This window comes from Triticum dicoccoides, chromosome 7B (genome assembly GCF_002162155.2).
Source record: "Triticum dicoccoides isolate Atlit2015 ecotype Zavitan chromosome 7B, WEW_v2.0, whole genome shotgun sequence".
Classification (NCBI taxonomy): domain Eukaryota; kingdom Viridiplantae; phylum Streptophyta; class Magnoliopsida; order Poales; family Poaceae; genus Triticum; species Triticum dicoccoides.
The window spans coordinates 484497707-484513832 of NC_041393.1; positions in this window are offsets into that span (position 1 = coordinate 484497707).

Sequence of the window (16126 nt, forward strand, 5' to 3'; positions counted from 1 at the left end):
GGGTGCGTGCGTCGGAGAAGGTGGGATGGTAGGGGCGGCGGCTCGGGGTGGAGCACAGGTGCGGGGCGGGTTGGGGAGGATGTTGGGGACGAGGCAGGAGGAAGATGGTGGAGGTGGGTTGGGTCGTGGGAGAAGGGAGGTTGGGTATGTGTTGGGCGCTGTACATCGGGTGGGGTGTTATCAGAATAAGAAAAATGTTATTAGAATAAGGTCTTAAAGGGTGTTATCATAATAGACCCACCTTATATATATATATATATATATGTATGTATATATATGACACGAAGAAAGCAATAGCAATAAAACTGGACGATTATTATGCTAAGCTAATAGATGGGTCTTGTCCATCACATCATTCTACTAATGATGTGATCCCATTATCAAATGACAACTCATGTCCATGGCTAGGGAACTTAACCATCTTTGATCAACGAGCTAGTCAAGTAGAGGCATACTAGGGACACAGTGTTTTGTCTATGTATTCACACATATATCAAGTTTCTGGTTAATATAAGGAAATATAAAATAACAACTTTATTATTGCCTCTAGGGCATATTTCCTTCAGTCTCCCACTTGCACTAGACTCAATAATCTAGTTCATATAGCCATGTGATTTAACACTAATAGTTCACATTTGTATGTGATTAACACTCATAGTTCACATCGACATGTGACCAACACTCAAAGGGTTTACTAGTGTCAATAATCTAGTTCACATCACCATGTGATTAACACCCAAAGAGTACTAAGGTGTGGTCATGTTTTGCTTGTGAGAGAGGTTTAGTCAACGGGTCTGTTACATTCAGACACGTATGTATTTTACAAATTTTCTATGTCTACAATGCTCTGCATGGAGCTACTCTAACTAATTGCTCCCACTTTCAATATGTATCCAGATTGAGACTCAGAGTCATTCGGATCGGTGTAAAAGCTTGCATCGACGTAACTCTTTACGACGAACATTTTATCACCTCCATAACCGAGAAATATTTCCCTAGTCCCTCTTAGGTAACTAAGGATAATTTTGACCGCTGTCCAGTGATCCACTCCTCGAACTCTCATACCCCCTTGTCAAACTTATAGAAAGGCACACAACATGTCTGGTACACAACATAGCTTACATGACAGAACCTATGGCTGATGCATATGGAATGACTTTCATTTTCTCTCTATCTTCTGCAGTGGTCGGGAATTGAGTCTGACTCAACTTCACACCTTATAACACAGGCAAGACCCCTTTCTTTGACTGGTCCATTTTGAACTTCTTCAAAATTTATCAAGGTATGCGCTTTGTGAAAGTCCTATCAAGCGTCTTGATCTATCTCTATTGATCTTGATGCCCAATATATAAGCAGCTTCATCAAGGTCTTTCATTGAAAAACTTTTATTCAAGTATCCTTTTATGCTATCCAGAATATCTACATCATTTCCAATCAACAATATGTCATCCACATATAATATTAGAAATGCTATAGAGCTCTCACTCACTTTCTTGTAAATACAGGCTTCTCCAAAAGTCCGTATAAAACCATATGCTTTGATCACCATATCAAAGCGTATATTCCAACTCCGAGATGCTTGCACCAGTCCATAAACGGATCGCTAGAGGTTGCACACTTTGTTAGCACCTTTAGGATCGACAAAACCTCCTGGTTGCATCATATACAACTCTTCTTTCAAGAAATCCATTAAGGAATGCAGTTTTCACATCCATTTGCCAGATTTCATAATTATAAAAATGCGGCAATTGCTAACATGATTCAGATAGACTTAAGCATCGCTATGGGTGAGAAAGTCTCATCGTAGTCAACTCCTTGAACTTGTCGAAAACCTTTTTCAACAGGTCAAGCTTTATAGACAGTAACATTACCATGTCAGTCTTATTCTTGAAGATCCATTTATTCTCCATGGGTCGTTGATCATCGGGCAAATCCACCAAAGTCCACACTTTGTTCTGGATCCTATCTTAGATTTCATGGCCTCAAGCCATTTATCGGAATCTGGGCTCATCATAGCTTCTTCATAGTAGGTTTGTCATGGTCAAGTAACATGACTTCCATAATAGGATTACTATACCACTCTGGTGCGGATGGTGCTCCGGTTGACCTACGAGGTTCTGTAGCAACTTGATCTGAAGTTTCATGATCATTATCATTAGCTTCCTCCCAAGTTGGTGTGGGCATCATTGGAACGGATTTCTCGGATGAGCTACTTTCCAAATTGAGAGAAGGTACAATTACCTCATCAAGTTCTACTTTTCTCCCACTCACTTCTTTCGAGAGAAACTCCTTCTCTAGAAAGGTTCCATTCTTGGCAATAAAGATCTTGCCTTCAGACTTGTGGTAAAAGGTGTACCCAATTGTTTCCTTAGGGTATCCTATGAAGACACACTTCTCCGATTTAGGTTCGAGCTTATCAGACTGAAGCCTTTTGACATAAGCATCGCATCCCCAAACTTTAAGAAACGACAACTTTGGTTTATTGCCAAACCACGGTTCATACGGTGTCATCTCAACGGATTTTAACGTGACCTATTTAACATGAATGCAGCTGTCTCTAATGCATAACCCCAAAACGATAGTGGTAAATCGGTAAGAGACATCATAGATCGCACCATATCTAGTAAAGTGCGATTACAACATTCGGACACACCATTACACTGTGGTGTTCCAGGTGGCGTGAGCTGTGAAACTATTCCACATTGTTTTAAATGAAGGCCAAACTCGTAACTCAAATATTCACCTCCATGATCAGATCGTAGAAACTTTATTTTCTTGTTACGATGATTCTCCACTTCACTCTGAAATTCTTTGAACTTTTCAAATGTTTCAGACTTGTATTTCATTAAGTAAATATACCCATATCTACTTAAATCATTTGTGAAGCTCAGAAAATAACGATACCCACCACGAGCCTCAATAATCATCGTACTGCATACATCGGTATGTATTATTTCCAATAAGTCAATGGCTCGCTCCATTATTCCGGAGAACAGAGCTTTAGTCATCTTGCCCATGAGGCATGGTTCGCAAGTATCAAATGATTCATAATCAAGTGATTCCAAAAGCCCATCAGCATGGAGTTTCTTCATGTGCTTTACACTAATATGACCTAAACGGTAATGCTACAAGTATGTTGCACTATCATTATCAACTTTGCATCTTTTGGCATCAATATTATGAATATATGTATCACTAGGATCGAGATTCAATAAACCATTAACATTGGGTGTATGAACATAGAAGATTTTATTCATCTAAACAGAATAACAATTATTCTTTGTCTTAAATTAATAACCATATTGCAATAAACATGATCCAATCATATTCATGCTCAACGCAAACACCAAATAACATTTATTTAGGTTCAACACTAATCCCAAAAGTATAGGGAGTGTGTGATGATGATCATATCAATCTTGGAACCACTTCCAACACACATCGTCACTTCACCCTCAACTAGTCTCTATTTATTCCACAACTCATGTTTCGAGTTAGTAATCTTAGCAACTGAATATGTATCAAATACCCAGGGGCTACTACGAGCACTAGTAATGTACACATTAATAACATGTATATCAAATATACCTTTGTTCACTTTGTCATCCTTCTTATCCGCCAAATATTTGGGGTAGTTCCGCTTCAAGTGACCATTTCCTTTGCAGTAGATTCACTCAGTTTCAGGCTTAGGTCCAGCTTTGGGCTTCTTCACGGGAGTGATAACTTGCTTGCCATTCTTATTGAAGTTCCCTTTTTTCCCTTTGCCCTTTTCTTGAAACCATTGGTCTTGTTTAATCATCAACACTTGATGCTTTTTATTGATTTCTACCTTCGTCGATTTCAGCATCATTAAGAGCTCGGGAATCGCTTTCGTCATCCCTTGCATATTATAGTTCATCATGAAGTTCCAGTAACTTGGTGATGTTGTCTAGAGAACTCTATCTGTCACTATCTTATCTAGGAGATTAACTCCCACTTGATTCAAGCGATTGTAGTACCCAGACATTTTGAGCACATGCTCACTAGCTAAGATATTCTCCTCCATCTTTTAGGCAAAGTACTTGTCAGAGGTCTCATACCTCTCGACACGGGCATGAGTCTGAAATACCAATTTTAGCTCTTGGAACATCTCATATGCTCCGTGGCATTCAAAATGTTTTTGAAGTCTCGGTTCTAAGCCGTAAAGCATGGTGCACTAAACTATCAAGTAGTCATCATATCGATCTAGCCAAATGTTCATAACATCTGCATCTGCTCCTGCAATAGTTCTGTTACCTAGCGGTGCATCAAGGACATAATTCTTCTGTGCAGCAATGAGGATAAACCTCATATCATGGACCCAGTCCTCATAATTGCTACTATCATCTTTCAACTTAGTTTTCTCTAGGAACATATCAAAAAACATAGAAGAGCTACAACGCGAGCTATTGTTCTACAACATAATTTGCAAATACTATCAGGACTAAGTTCATGATAAATAAAAGTTCAATTAATCATATTACTTAAGAACTCCCACTTGGATTGACATCCCTCAAGTCATCTAAACGATACGTGATCCAAATAAACTAAACCATGTCCGATCATCACGTGAGATGGAGTTGTCATCAATGGTGAACATTGCTATGTTGATCACATCCACTATATGATTCACGTTCGGCCTTTCGGTCTCTAGTGTTCCGAGGCCATGTCTGTACATGCTAGGCTCGTCAAGTTTAACCCGAGTATTCCCCATGTGCAAAACTGGCTTGCACCCGTTGTATTTGAACGTAGAGCCTATCACACCCGATCATCACGTGGTGTCTCAGCACGAAGAACTTTCGCAATGGTGCATACTCGGGGAGAACACTTATACCTTGAAATTTTAGTTAAGGTATCATCTTATAATGCTACCGTCATACTAAGCAAAATAAGATGCAAAAAGATAAACATACCATGCAATCAAAATATGTGACATGATATGGCCATCATCATCTTGTGCTTTTGATCTCCATCACCAAAGCAACATCATGATCTCCATCCTCACCGGTTGACACCCTGATCTCCATCGTAGCGTTGTGGTTGTCTCGCCAACTATTGCATCTACGTCTATCGCTATCGCTTAGTGATAAAGTACATCAATTACATGGTGTTTGTATTTCATACAATTAAGCGACAACCATAAGGCTCCTGCCAGTTGCCGATAACTTTTACAAAAACATGATCAACTCATACAACATCATATATCACATCATGTCTTGACCATATCACATCACAACATGCCCTGCAAAAACAAGTTAGACGTCCTCTACTTTGTTATTGCAAGTTTTAGTGGCTGCTATGGGCTTCTAGGAAGAACCGTTCTTACCTACGGAAAAAATCACAATGGTGATTTATCAAGTTTGCTATTTTAACCTTCACAAGGACCGGCCGCGGTCAAATTTGATTCAACTAAAGTTGGAGAAACAGACACCTGCCAGCCACCTTTATGCAAAACTAGTTGCATGTCTGTCGGTGGAACCGGTCTCATGAACGTGGTCATGTAAGGTTGGTCCGGGAAGCTTCATCCAACAATATCGCTGAACCAAAATAATACATTGGTGGTAAGCAGTATGACGATCACCGCCCACAACTCTTTGTGTTCTACTCGTGCATATCATCTACGCATAGACTTGGCTTGGATGCCACTGTAGGGGAACGTAGCATGCAATGTCAAAAAAATTCCTATGCTCACGCAAGATCTATCTAGGAGATGTGTAGCAACAAGAGGGGGGAGTGTGTCCATGTACCCTCATAGACTGAAAGCGGAAGCATTTGCTCAATGCAGTTGATGTAGTCGAACGTCTTCTCATTCTGACCGATCGAGTTTCGAACGTACGACACCTCTGAGTTCTGCACACGTTCAGGCGATGACGTCCCTCGAGCTCTTGATCCAGCAAAGGGTCGAAGGAGTAGATGAGTTCCGTCAGCACGATGACGTGGTGACGGTGATGGTGATGTGATCCGCGCAGGGCTTCACCAAAGCACCGTGAGAATATGACCGGAGGCGTAAACTGTGGAGGGGGGGGCGCCGCACACGGCTTAGAGCAATTGGAGTGTCTTCTAGGGGTGCCCTGTATATAAAGGAGAGAGGGAGAGGAGGCCAGCCCTAGGCACGCCCCAAGTGGGAGGAGTCCCACTTGGGCTTCTAGTAGGATTCGCCCCCCTTCCTTTTACCGGAGGGGGAAGGGAGGAAGGAGAGGGAGTAGGAGAAGGAAAGGGGGCGCCGCCCCCACCCCTTGTCCAATTCGCACTCCTCCCTGGTGGGGGTGCGCCATTCCCTTGTGGGCTGGTTAGACTCCCTCCTATGGCCCATAGGGCCCATATCTTTCCCCGGGGGGTTCCGGTAACCCCTCTGGTACTCCGGTATGTACCTGATACATTCCGGAACCCTTCCGGTGTCCGAATACTACCTTACAAGATGTCAATCTTTACCTCTCGACCATTTCGAGACTCCTTGTCATGTCCGTGGTCTCATCCGGGACTCCGAACAACCTTCGTTCACCATAACACATTACTCATATAATACATATCATCATTGAACGTTAAGCATGCGGACCCTACGGGTTCGAGAACTATGTAGACATGACCGAGACACCTCTCCGGTCAATAACCAATAGCGGAACCTAGATGCTCATATTGGTTCCCACATATTCTATGAAGATCTTTATCGGTCGAACCGCTATGTCAACATACATTATTCCCTTTGTCATCGGTATGTTACTTGCCCGAGATTCGATCGTCGGTATCTTCATACCTAGTTCAATCTCGTTACAGGCAAGTCTCTTTACTCATTACGTAATGCATCATCCCGCAACTAACTCACTAGTCACATTGCTTGCAAGGCTTCATATGATGTGCATTACCGAGAGGGCCCAGAGATACCTCTCTGATACTCGGAGTGAAAAATCCTAATCTCGATCTATGCCAACCCAACAAACACCTTCGGAGATACCTGTAGGGGATCTTTATAATCACCCAGTTATGTTGTGACGTTTGATAGCACACAAGGCATTCCTCCGGTGTCCGGGAGTTGCATAATCTCATAGTCGGAGGATTATGTATTTGACATGAAGAAAGCAGTAGCAATAAAACTTAACGATCATTATGCTAAGCTAACGAATGGGTCTTGTCCATCACATCATTCCCCTAATGATGTGATCTCGTTCATCAAATGACAACACATGTCCATGGCTAGGAAACTTTACCATCTTTGATCAACGAGCTAGTCAAGTAGAGGCATACCAGGGACACGGTGTTTTGTCTATGTATTCACACATGTATCAAGTTTCCGGTTAATACAATTCTAGCATTAACAATAGACATTTATCATGATATAAGGAAATATAAAATAACAACTTTATTATTGCCTCTAGGGCATATTTCCTTTAGGGGCACACAAGCCTGCAGGGCGCACCCTAGGGGGGTGGGCGTGCCCCCAGGGCTTGTGGCCTCTGGGTGGCCCCCCTCTTATCTTTTTGCGCCAGTATTTTTTGTTTATTCCACAAAAATTCTCCGTAAATTTTCAGGTCAATCCGAGAACTTTGATTTCTGCACAAAAATAACACCATGACAATTCTGCTGAAAACAACGTTAGTCCGGATTAGTTCCATTCAAATCATGCAAATTAGAATCCAAAACAAGGGCAAAAGAGTTTGGAAAAGTAGATACGATAGAGATGTATCAACTCCCCCAAGCTTAACCCATTGCTTGTCCTCAAGTAATTCAGTTGACAAACTGAAAGTGACAACGAAAAACTTTTACAAACTCTGTTTGATCTTGTTGTTGCAAATATGTCTAACTGATGTTCAGGTTTCCAGCAAATATTATGAACTAAACATATTCACGATAACATTTAGGTCTCACATCTACTCATATCAATGACATAACCAACTAGCGAGCAATAATAATAAATCTCGGATGACAACACTTATTCTGAACAATCATGATATAATATGACATAATGGTATCTCGCTAGCCCTTTTAGACCGCAAAACATAAATGCAGAGCACCCCTGAAGATCAAGGACTGCCTGGACATTATAATTCATGTGAAAAGAGATCCAGTCATAGTCAACACTGAATAAAAACAAGGCATATAAATGACAAAAGTGCTCTCCAGCTGGTGCTTTAATAAGAGGATGATGACTCAACAATAAAAGTAAATAGATAGGCCCTTCGCAGAGGGAAGCAGGGATTTGCAGTGGTGCCAGAGCTCGAAGCTTTTAAAATAGAGATGAATATAATTTTGAGCATTATGCTTTCATTGTCAACATAGCAACCAAGAGATCTCACTATTTTCCATGTTAGACACATTATAGGCGGTTCCCAAACAGAACGGTAAAGTTTTTACTCCCCCTCCACCAACAAACACACTCCATGGCTAGCCGAATCCACGGGTGCGGTCCATACCAACAACAGTCCTGGGGGAGTTTTGTTTCATTATTATATTTTGATTTGATTTTGTGCATGGAACTGGGTATCCCAATTACCAACCACTTTCTCATGAATGATAAGTGAATAAAGACTCATAGTGAGAATAACCACCCTAGCATGGAAGATACCGACAGCCTCCAGTCACTACATGAGCGATTTGGGCATACAAAATAGATTATTATTTGAAGGTTTAGACTTTGGCACATGCAAATTTACTTGGAACAGCAGGTAAATACCGCATATAGGTAGGTATGGTGGACTCATATGGAACAACTTTGGGTTTGAGGAAGTGGATGCACAAGCAGTATTCCCGCTTAGTACAAGTGAAGGCTAGCAAATAGATTGAGAAGCGACCAACTAGAGAGCTATAATGGTCATTGAGGGAGTCCCGGATTAGGGGGTGTCCGGATGACCGGACTATAACCCTTGGCCGGACTCCCAGACTATGAAGATACAAGATTGAAGACTCCGTCCTGTGTCCGAATGGGACATTCCTTGGCGTGGAAGGCAAGCTTGGCGATACGGATATGTAGATCTCCTCCCATTGTAACCGACTCTGTGTAACCCTAGCCCTCTCCGGTGTCTATATAAACCGGAGGGTTTTAGTTTGTAGGACGAACAACAATCATACCATAGGCTAGCTTCTAGGGTTTAGCCTCTCTGATCTCGTGGTAGATCTACTCTTGTACTACCATATCATCAATATTAATCAAGCATGAGTAGGGTTTTACCTCCATCGAGAGGGCCCGAACCTGGGTAAAAACATTGTGTCCCTTGTCTCCTGTTACCATCCGCCTAGACGCACAGTTCGGGACCCCCTACCCGAGATCTGCCGATTTTGACACCGACATTGGTGCTTTCATTGAGAGTTCCTCTGTGTCGTCATCTTTAGGCCCGATGGCTTCTCCGATCATCGACAACGACGCAGTCCAGGGTGAGACTTTTCTCCCCGGACAGATCTTCGTATTCAGCGGCTTTGCACTGCGGGCCAATTCGCTTGGCCATCTGGAGCAGATCGAAAGCTACGCCCCTAGCCATTAGGTCAGATTTGGAAGCTTGAATTACACGGCTGACATCCGCGGAGACTTGATCTTCGACGGATTCGAGCCACGGCCGGGCGCGCCGCACTATCGCGACAGGCATGATATAGCTCTGCCGCCGAACAGTGCTCAGGAGGCCGCCCCGGTGTCCGCTCCGACCCTTAGTTCGGAGCCGACTGCGCCAATCGAGGACGGGTGGCTGGACACCGCCTCGGGGGCTGCAATCTCTACGGCGATCGAGCCGAACACAAGTCTTGTCCTTTGCGAAGCTCGCGACTCCAAGGTGCCGGACTCCTCTCCGGACTCTGAACCTTCCGCACCCCTGCCAATAGAACCCGATTGGGCACCGATCATGGAGTTCGCCGCCGTGGACATCTTTCAGCATTCGCCCTTTGGCGACATTCTGAATTCACTAAAGTCTCTCTCTTTATCAGGAGAGCCCTGGCCGAACTATGGTCAGCAAGGTTGGGATGCAGACGACGAAGAAATTCAAAGCCCACCCACCGCCCACTTCATAGCCACTGTCGATGATTTAACCGACATGCTTGATTTCGACTCCAAAGACATCGACGGTATGGACGACGATGCAAGAGACGAACAGGAATCAGCGCCTATAGGGCACTAGACAACCACCTCATCTCACGATGTACACATGGTGGACACACCTAAAAGAAACGACGATGAGGAACAAAGGGATGCAACGAGGGATCATTTCCTCGAAAAGCAATCAAAGCGGCAGCGTAAGCGCAACGCCAAACCCCACCTCGACAGAGACCCAGCCAACAAGGAGGGCGAACCGGCGAACGACGAGCATGCCATCGAGCAACCATCTGAACAGGGCAATTTGGGTAAACAAACCGAACAACCCATCCCCGGTGAAGATAATAGTCCGGACGACCTCACGCTGGACAAGTTGCTGGAGCAGAATAACCTCCACAAAAGGCTCGTCGCCACTGCGCGTAGCCTGAAAAAGCAGAAGGGGAAGCTCAAAACAGAGGAAGATGCACTTAGAATTAGATGGGGCAAAGTACTCAACACCGCAAACAAGTACGGCGACAGTCGTCACACAAAGAGCTATCTGAAGCGGAAATTACTGCCGGAATTTGATGAGGAGGCCTTAGAGCCCCCGCAATCAAAAAATACAAAAGATACCCGGTTGGATAAACAACCCCATGGCCAACATAGAGCGGCAAGGGGCGCCGCACTCAAGCCGGCACGCGATCCGCGCAAGGATTCGCATCAAAAAGACGTCCCAGCTAGATCTATCTACAGGCCAAGAAAGCAAGCTATAGTAAGCAATGCAATGCAACAAGTATCCGAACATCATGGCACACCCAAATATAGGGGAGCCGCACACCCCCTCTGTTTCACCGATGAGGTGCTGGACCATGAATTTCCAGCGGGATTCAAGCCCGTAAACATAGAGGCATACGACGGAACAACAGACCCTGGAGTCTGGATTGAGGACTATATCCTCCACATACACATGGCTAGAGGAGATGACCTCCACGCCATAAAATACTTACCCCTCAAGCTCAAAGGGCCAGCCCGGTATTGGCTTAAAATCCTTCCCGAAAACACCATCGGAAGTTGGGAAGAGCTCGAGGATGCTTTTCGGGAAAATTTTCAAGGGACCTATGTCCGACCTCCGGATGCAGACGATCTAAGTCATATAACTCAACAACCCGGAGAGTTAGCCTGGAAACTCTGGAACAAATTTCTTACAAAAAAGAACCAGATAGTCGACTGTCCGGACGCCGAAGCCTTAGCAGCTTTCAAACACAGCGTTCGAGACGAATGGCTCGCCAGACACCTCGGCCAAGAAAATCCAAGAACAATGGCCGCATTAACAAGCCTCATGACCCGCTTTTGCGCTGGAGAGGATAGCTGGTTGGCAAGGAGCAGCACCAGCGACCCAAGTACATCCGAAGTCAGGGATGGAAACGGGAAACCACGACGTAGCAAGGACCAGCGCCGAACCAAGGGAAACAACATGAAGAGCGCGGCGGTCAACGCCGGATTCAAAAGCTCTCAGCAGAATCAGAAAAAGCTACCCCTCAAGGATAGCAGGGATGAGCTATCTAACCTAAACAACATCTTGGACAAAACATGCCAAATCCATAGTACTCCCGGGAAGCCTGCAAACCATACCCACAGAAGTTGTTGGGTCTTCAAGCAATCCGGCAAACTTAACGCCGACCACAAGGGGCTTGACATACCAAGCGAGGACGATGACGAACCCCACAAGCAGAGCACCGGAGAACAAAAGAAGTTCCCACAAGAAGTCAAAACAGTAAACTCACTTCATGTGACAAAAGGGAAATACAGAGTGGCACCTATGGAGATACGCGCCATACGGCATGTCCCAGAGGAGTCCTGCCACTGCTTATTACAACCAATCACCTTCGACCATCAGGATTACTCTAGAAGTATCCGGAATGCAGGCTGGACTGCCTTGATCTTAGACCCGATAATTGACGGACTCCACTTCACACAAGTCCTAATGGACGACGGCAGTGATCTAAACCTGCTATACCAGGACACAGTCTGCAAAATGGGGATAAACCCAACAAAAATTCGCCATGGCAACACTTCCTTTCAAGGGGTAACGCCAAGCCCGGATACCCATTGTACGGGTTCTCTCCTGTTGGAAGTATGTTCGGCTTCCCTGACAACTTCTTCCACGAAAAGCTAACCTTTCACATCGCCCCATATACAAGTACTTATCAAGCACTGCTGGGACGCAAAGCTTTTGCCCGCTTTAACGCAATACCGCATTATGCATCCCTTACACTTAAAATGCCCGGTCCACGAGGGATCAGTTCATTAAAGGGAAATATCAAGTGTTCCTCGAAAGCGGAAGACTGTGCGGCTGCCTTAACAGCCACACACTAAACCAGCTTTACTAGTCAAAGCACCCGAACAGGTCGTTCAGACCCCGGACACGGCTAGACGAGTCCGGCGTAAACATACAAAGGCTTACTAGCCGCACACCCCTGTACAAGGGGCTCTGCGCATATACAACAAGAGACAATAAAGCTCAATTCTACCCATTTTCCGAATTATACTTTGTTTATTTAATATAACATAAATTTTCGCATGATTGTTTTTCAACTAAGTTCCTCTCTTTTACAGATGAGCACCGTGCTACACCCGTCCAGGATACGGCACAACGGAGACACAGGTGCAAACGTGCAGTAGGGACCCGTTCCAAGGATTCTTTTCAGATTAAGACCCTGCGTAAACCTTTTTTACTGTCTCTTGTTGATAACATCCCACGGTTTCTTTCCCTAACCGAGGAGGAGGCTGGCGTCTTGGCATTTGGCCACGTCAGAATTTTGCGCGTACCTGGACACTAGGGGCTTCTTACCAAGGGCGTTGTTCAGCCCGTTTCCATAAAGACCGAATACCTTAGGGAGTGTTCGGCGTCGCGAGTTTGGCCTTATATGCATCAGCTCCGAATCGTGTCTTTGGTCAAATGTTGGGTTTGCCCAGCTCCTGTGTTTTGCTGCCTTACTTCCGCTCTATCGGCTAAGGCGGCACCAGGAGAGCTACTGCGATTGTGCCCCGGTTCGGCCAGGCAAGCACCTCAGTAGAGAAAGCCGAAAATTGACTGTCATGATATAGCGTGAGACTGGTCAACCACTCGATGACCCGCCGGAATCTTTAGGATTCCTCTGCATTAACGAAGGGCCATTTCCCGGTCAGGCACACACGCGCCCCGAATTTGGGTGAGCGCGGTGCCCCTAGGGGCTATATAGTAGCCCCACTGTCAAACTCCTATGGCTAAGTGAAAGTGATAAAGCATTATAGTCCGGTTGCCTAGTTCGCTGCGCTATCACCTCCTTTATAGGACCAAGACGTTGGATCAAGTGTGAAAATGCGCCTTTTGCAAACACCCCCGCATTATATGCGTGGGGCTGAAGCCGAAGACTGCCATCTTTCAGGTTACATACACATATACATTAACGGCCGCACAGGAGGTATTCTAATTCTTGAAAGCACAAGTATAAAAAGCTTTTATATTCCATTGAAACATTGTTTTACAATAATACATGTCATTCGAACATAACATCCTTCAAGCACTGCGTCTCTATTAAACAAGCGCCCAGCAGAACTTCCTGAAAATAGTGCTCGGCAGGTACTCAGCTTTCGTCCGAATCTTGGGATGCAACAGCACTGGACTTCATATCCGCCCAGTATGTCTTGACATGGGCAAGAGCCATCTGTGCACCCTCTATGCACGCCGACCTCTTCATTGCATTAATATGCGGCACCGCACTGAGGAACTGCTGCACCAAGCTAAAATAACTCTTCGGCTCAGGCCTTTTCGGCCACAGATGACTCATGACATGATTCATGGCGAGTCCGGATAACCTATTCAGCTCCGCCCATGCGGCCAAATGATCGGATACTGAAAGTGGGTGCTCCGGATTATGGAACTGCGACCAAAAAAGCTTCTCCACTTCGTGGTCATTTTGATCGCGGAAGTGTTCGGCCGCGTCCGCGGCACTCGCCGCCAAGTCCAGGTAAGTGTTCGCCGCACTCCACTTCTGGTCCAACGGAGCATATTTAGGATCCTCGAACTTCATCCGCAGCATATAGGGCTTTCCAGCCATGATATCTCTGGCCTGATGTAGCTCCTCCTTCATAGCTCTCATCACAGAGCGAGTATCCTTGGCCTCGGTACTGACCTTATCTAGGTCCTTCTATGCTACCCGATCTTCTTTTTCAAGAAGCTGGCAGCGGTCGGCAGCATTCTTCAACTTTTCAGCCATCTCGGCCATTTCCTTCTTGCTTTGGCAGTAAGCAGCCTGTTCGGCTTTCAACTCTTCAGCCGCCTTTAAGGCAGCCGCATCACTTTTCCTGGCCTGCTCCTTGGCTCGGGCAAGTTCCGCCCGAAGGTTCTCCATGGCAGCGGCACCATCTGCATCAAGCATATATGTTGTAAGGTACGGGCATCAAGCTCCTCTTACCAGGTGTCTTCGGAGAAATTATATACCTTGTGCCTCGTCAAGCCGCTTGTTGACAAGCGCGATGTCGGCATCTGGCACGTCAAGTTGCCGCTTTAGTTCGGCAAATTCATCAGTCCGGCCAGCCACCGGACACTTTGCCACCTACATAGGAAAGGCGTCGTATTATACCTGGGATTATGATCCTCGGCGCGCCGTCCTTTTTGACAATGCACCGAGTCTCAGGGGCTACTATCTATACAGGGCGCATCTTATATATGCGGATTTGTCAAAAGGTACATCGTTTCACGTACCTCAGAACCTGTCAGTAAACTCCTGACGGCCTCGTACAACCCGCTCTCCGCAGATGAAATCCTTCTAATCACCGTATCCATCAACACACGGTGTTCTTCTGAGATAGACGCTCGCCCGAGCAGATCCTTCAACTCCTTCGACCGTGCACCGGACGGTGCCGGACTCGTCCGATGGCCTTCTTCGAAGGCCGAACACGGAGGGCCTTGGGGGGCTATACGACTACCTTCCGACCCTGCCGAATTCGGAGAAACCCTCCGTGACGACACCTCAGGGTCGCCCGCCTCACAAGGCGGTACGGCAGGGGGAGGCGTTCCGCTCTCCATCATCTCCGGACGAAGATCCCCTGAAGATGAGCTCTACTGAGAAGGGCGGAGATCCGAACTACAAGGTAAAATTTCGGTTATCTTCCTCAGAAATAGAACGGGGATGTCTCTTATTTTTAAAACCCCCCATTTCTACTTACGGCTTGGTGGAGAGCTGATCCCCTTGGGGACGCAATGCGGCCGAGGCACCTTCCGGCGCCGGACCCTCTGACGAAGATTTCTTCCCCCGCTTTGAGGCCATAGCCTCCGGGTCTTCAGAGGTGGTCCTCTTTTTCCCCTGGGTGGAGGAATTCTCGATTCCTCCTTCCCTGACAGCCTCCTTCGGGGAGGCGGTAGCTTCCTTGTTCCCCTCTTTGCCTTCTTCCAAAGGCGCAACCTCCAGTATCCTGGTTAACACGGGATCCGGCGTAGTCTCGGGGAGGGGAGCCGGACACCTGATTAATTTTGCTTTCGCTATCAACTCCTGTTTAAAGGACAACTCTTTTAAGGGCAATTTGATGATAAATATACGGATAGCGTGTCCGGGTACAGGGTTACTTACTTGAGTATCCGGGCGATTGCATCTCAGACCTGCGTCCTCGGACGAGTCCGGACACATTGCTTGTGATCCGAAGAACAATTTGTACATCTCCATGGGCGTCGTGCCCATAAAATGTTGGAGAGCTCGTGGTCCTTCTGGATTAAACTCCCATAGGCGGAGGGGACGGCGTTTGCAGGGCAGGATGCGACGAATCAGCATAACCTGCGTCACTACAGCCAGATTGATATCTCTTTCCAGGAGATCTCGAACGCGGCCCTGCAACAAGGGCACGTCCTTGGACGGCCCCCAGTTGAGCCCTGCATTGACCCATGACGCTAGCTGTGGTGGGGGACCCGAGAGAAAGGCAGGAGGCGCAACCCATTTGGTGCCCCTAGGAGCTGTGATGTAGAACCACTCTCGTTGCCATGAGCCGTACTCCTCTTGAAAAGAGCCCCCGGGCCATGGAGCATCGACAATCTTGCTTATAACAGCGCCTCCGCACTCTGCGTGCTGCCCCTCGATCATC